A 6,000-nucleotide genomic window follows, 5' to 3' on the forward strand; every position below is an offset into this window, starting at 1 on the left:
AAATTATCAAATCTAATTGGAATTAATATATTTTGTAGTACTCCATGTTTTTTTTCCTATTAGTATAATAAGCTACTGAAAAATCTTAACTACAGTAGTTATATGTATGTATAAACTATTGCAAAATAAATAAATAAAAATATATGATTTACTTATTTTTATAGTAATATTGTTTTTCTTCGTTTCATAGTCCTTTAAAAGCGTACCAATACAATTTTTTTTTATATAGAGTAAGTAAGTAAGTGTTATATAAATACTATCGGTAAAATTATTTTTATTTTATTTTGAAATAAAACTACAATCTATACAATTTTTCTACATTAAGAAGGTATGATAAGTGACACATATATATTATAATATATAATTAACATGAAACCTATAATAAATCCTTTTATGCGAAATTAATAACAGTGACATTATATATGTATAATTTTTAATATATTGTAATTAATATTACAAATATAACAATTCAGAGAAACAATATGAATAATATTGGCAAGTTGATCAAGTTGTTAATTATTTGAACATTCTATTTTATTAATATTTAGACATGAATAAAATGATAAAATGATAATACAGTTATCACACGTTTCAAAAAAAAAAGATTTTTAAGAACAACAACATTTTTACATCATACACTTCTCTTAAATTATATATAATTTTAATTTAATCAATTACTAAAATGTCAGGAGTAAAAAATATACGGTATTATAATGTCTAAGAGCCATTATTGTAGTCTATGTGCATTTTTTTGGGCGTTGTTTATTATAATAATAATTTTTCTTCTTCATATTATTATTAATTTATTCACATAACGTTGGATAAATTAATATAAGGCATAAATCCAAGAATAAATTTGAATACGCATGGACATGAAAGAAACTAATTTGTTTTTCCTGTAATTCAATATAATGTTATCTCAACTAAATATTAGTTTAATGTAATCCTGATTCACATTGATACTAAATTTATTTTTCATTTTCAGGAATTTTTCATTATAAACACATTGTTATTTTTTCATATTTTGGATTATTTTTAGTAGTTTGTGTACAACGTGAAGATATTTTTCTCAAATTGTAATTTTAAAGACAATTTGTACAATAAAAAATATAATTTATTACTATTTTTTGGGAGTTTTTCAAAAATTGATTATATTTTTTTGTGAATGTTTTTTATTTCTATTTTACTTTTTAACTCATGTTAAATAATTATATACATATATTTTTTATTTTAAACTAATCTGACACCCACAGTTATAATACTTAAATAAATTTTTTTCACTTAATTAAGAATATTTTTAGACATTTGTAAGTTCATTTTTGGGGGTTTTTTAGGGCATTTTGTGTGTTTTTTTCAGGTCATTAATTTCCTACATCTAGTGATAAGAAACAAATTCAATTTGTTTGATTGCCTATCGTAGACGCCTTGTAATTGAAACTTAGCATAACTGCATAAAGAACAATACAAGTTAAATTTTTAATAAACTAATTTAAAAACGTCTAAGACATTCATGTGATTTTGTATTTTTATTAAAATTATAAATTATGAAATTTCTAAATCAGTAATAAGAACAAAATAATATGCAAATATATCATAGTTATAATATGGCTAATATAAGGAAAAAATATCAATTATAACCGTATATTGTCACATGATATTATGTATTATTATTATTCCATAAAATTGTATGATGATAAAAAATATGATTTTATGTAAGTTAAGCTGGAACTATTTATAAATATATGTGTAGTTACTCCTACAGTGGCTGTCAGCAGTTGCAAGTTAAGCACTAGACATTGTTTAGGTATAATATTATATAAGTACACTATTATATATCGTACACACAATATTATCATTATTATTATTATAGGCTTAAACGCCTTTAACGCGTGATCATTAAGTCGTTACACCCGCTGACGACCCTTGGCCGTGATTACATCGATAAAAAGAGAAACAAGTGCACTGATTAAGCAACAACAACTGCATGCAGTGAGTTTTTATTATAACAACTATACGTTTTTTATGAACTGTTATTTTGAACACGTTATTCATGTGCACTGCGCACACATACCGACCGAACCGTTGGGTACGCTTTGTACAACACGCCCACGTTAAAAAATATTCAACGAATAGTATGCTTATGCACAGTCTACCTATCATACTATAGTTCGATCTGCAGGCTACAGGTTAATATTGTCTGACGCGTTCTTAAACTGGACTTGGTGTAAAAATCTATAGCCTGTGCCATAATCTATCTTATTAGCCCCATTCGTGTGACCCTATGTTATTTTATTTATTTATTCAGTTTTTCATCCTCGTTCGTGGACGTTATTTAAAAAAAACGATTTAATCGACTTGCATACTAATAATATATTATAATATTATTATAGACTCTTAAATTACTTTATAAAATCATTACGTCGTTAAATGTACACATCATTTTAAAAAAAATATCAACGACGACGACGTATCTTGACCGCCAGCCGACGCGCTATGTACACATGTTATAATAATGAGTATAATACAAAATTCGCTTTTATAATTTGCAACTTAAAATAATAATAAAAAAAACCCATAGAGTTCGTATAAAATATTTAAGTATTAAATGTATATGTAAAGTGCATACATTTATGTGTAGGAATATAGGATATATCGATATAGAAACATGGTAGGTACTATTGAACGATTGATTTATGAAACCCCATTAAATATAAGTGTATATAATATTTTATATTATTATGTTATCTGTCGATTATTCAAAATATATGTTCATATATATTATCTTAGATTAGTATACATTTTTTACTAAATAAATTTTGTAAATATCGAATTAACAATAGTGTATGTAAGTATAGTAAAATATTATACCTATATATTTTAATTTTTAAATATTATGATTAGTACTTATTTATTTTTTTTTTTTTTATGAAAGATGTTTTTCACTAAAAATACATAATATGAATTATTAAAACTCTGCGAAAGGTGAGATATATTGTATTTATTCGTTTTTATTTTTAGTTTTAACCATATTATTGAGAAATAAAAAATGAAAATGTAATTATTTTTTAAAGCCCAAAAATCACTTAATAAGCGTTTAGTTTTTTTTTTTAAACAACAATAAGTCCCATTAAAGACAGGGAACTGTGGTTACAAATGTTAACATAATTCTATTAAGTAATGTCGTTATTCTTTTTATTTATTTTTAGTCTTTTCCATGAATATTTAGATTTGGAAGAGACATTTCCATATTGTGTATTGTGGGTTTATAACCTTTCAAGTATACATATTATTTATACTACAGAAACATTTTTATTCCAATTACACAATAATGTCATATATGATATTTATATATTATATTATATTACATCGTTTTTTTTTTTTAAATAAAAATTCGATAATATTTACCATAATTGAAGCATTTAAACCTTAATTACATATATATGAATAATAAAGCACAATAGTTACTGGTTATACAACAGCCATTTTAGTTATTAAGTAAAATTACCTATATCCTTTAATTGTTAAGTGTATTAGCGGCATTTTAAATGACAAAACGATCAAATACAAGTCATATACAATTATTTTAATTTGCTACGTATATGCAATAGATTTCTATTAAATTTAATTGATTCTATAGAAAAATAATGATAATTTAGTTTAATAAATAACTTTTTTTGAAAACAACATACCAAGGTTTTCTTTTTATTCAATTCCATATTTTTGTCAAAATTCATAAAATAATGCATGTTAGTAAGTAGCCAATAAAGCATTCTAGAACCGATTTGAAGCTAAACAAACATTTAATTAAACGAAACCAATAATTATGTAATTTATACGTCGGTCGTTTATCCGTCGCCATCGTACCAATTATTAAATAATAACAATACAAAAATTAATCTGTTGAACGTAACTGGTCTTTATTTATCGATTACTCAAACCCTAAAAGATGAAAAATAAAAATCCCTATAGGTACGCGTTTATTATTATTTGTTGTAAATACGTTTTGACGTTATAATATATTAACATAATAGAATAGCAGCTACTTCTATTTAAATTAACTCGTTGGAATTATTTATAATGTTATTTGAGTGTAATATTATTATATTATTTACAGTGAGAGTTCATGGTTAATTGTCGCAATAATTTAATAATTGCAAAACCGTTTACAGGAAATCACCGTCATCATTGCATTTATTATAGATATCATGCTCTACGGTGATTTTAATATTTACTAAACCATTAGACAGCCATTTTCTTTTATATTTGTTATATACATTCATTATTTTTCACTTGGTATCTATAATTGTGACTTCTTACCAGTAAAATTTACGTATCGGGAGGGTTAAAAAATTACAATTTTATCATCAAATATTTATTTTCAAAACAATAGCTACAAAATATAATAGTTTACGGTACCTAGTTCTGTACAGTGTACCATGATCTGGAATAATAAATTACAAGTATTGTCGTAGTATATAATTTTGTACCGAATAACGATAGACACGATATTATCTTCTTGAAGAATAAATAAAAATAAAACAATATTATATGTAGGTACGTTTCTGACTCGCTCTGGTCAGATGATGTTTTCGAGTAAGATAAACTCAACTTCTGAGTTAATAATTGGGTATGACGCTGGTCCTGTAATTTTCGATGCTACTTTTACGATGTGTCTATAGTTCCATTTGTAATACACCACAACACCTCAATAAAAGAAATTACTGCATAAGCAGTCGACTCGGTACTTATCATTCGTAACCCACACGCTACAGGTTTAGATGTAGGGGGAAAACCTTGAGACACTTCCATAGGTTCTAAAAATATTGCAATCACAAACTTAATGCATTTTACCCGTAATAACCAGCAGTATAGTTCCTTAACTAAAACCTATGAAAAATAGTTACAACGATTCAATGAAAAACAAACTCACTAGATTCTAAAAATATAAATTAATTGTTATGCAAATTACAATATTCTCAAATATGATCAAATATTCATTGTAATAATGCATTAATCTTTTTAAACAAATGTAAACTCAATATTGAATATTGATACTTTTTTCAAATTTTCGGGTGTAGTAGATTTAAAAAAATATATATATTTTATAAAGCGCCATGTAAGCATGCATCGTTTTAAATAGTACGGCGGTACAAGTCCGTGAACACCAGTTATGTTATACATATATGTATGATCACTGTTTAACGCAAAACTAGGGATCAAATAATATTTTTGAAAATACGATCATTTCTAGTATTACATAAAATATATAAAAAAAAAAAAATGATTTTTTTCTCTCGTTTCATAATCCTTTAAGAGCACACCAATATAATTTTTTTATATAGAGCAAGTAAGTAAGTGTTATATAAGTAGTTTTGTTTTTATTATGATTATTTTATTGAAATAAAACTACAATCTATAAAATTTTTTTTACGTTTATCATATACGTACAATACATTTTGTAATATATTTACATAATTTTTAAGGCCATTATCATTAAATTGTAAAACTAGGAGGGACTTATTTTTAGCAGAATTATTCATTTTTTTTCTAACCAATAAACTTGAAATTTCTTGTATAATTAATGAGATTAATGGATTGATAAGAGTTTTAAACTCGCTTACAAAGCTTGAAATTTACGAATTAATATGAGGAGTTGCTGTAGGGGTATCAGATCTTATATGTTGACCTTGAGTTTCCTGAGCATACGTTTGAGATTGGCCAGAAGGAGGATTGTAGAGAGTGATATTACGTGGGTGGCTTTCTTGTACATTGTTAGACTTATAACAAGAGTTAACATGTTATTTGTGATTATTTAAATTGGTTTTCTTTCATTGCTGGAGGCTTTTATGAACTGTGCATCCCCTGTACTTTGCTGGGTGGTTACTTGAAGACTCTGCATCACATTGGGTCTTGACGTGAGTTCGGACAGGCAGATGAGGAGTGGTCATTACCGCACCGGACACAACGAGGACTATATCCGCAGTAGGCTTTAGTATGATC

This window comes from Aphis gossypii, chromosome 1 (genome assembly GCF_020184175.1).
Source record: "Aphis gossypii isolate Hap1 chromosome 1, ASM2018417v2, whole genome shotgun sequence".
Lineage (NCBI taxonomy): Eukaryota > Metazoa > Arthropoda > Insecta > Hemiptera > Aphididae > Aphis > Aphis gossypii.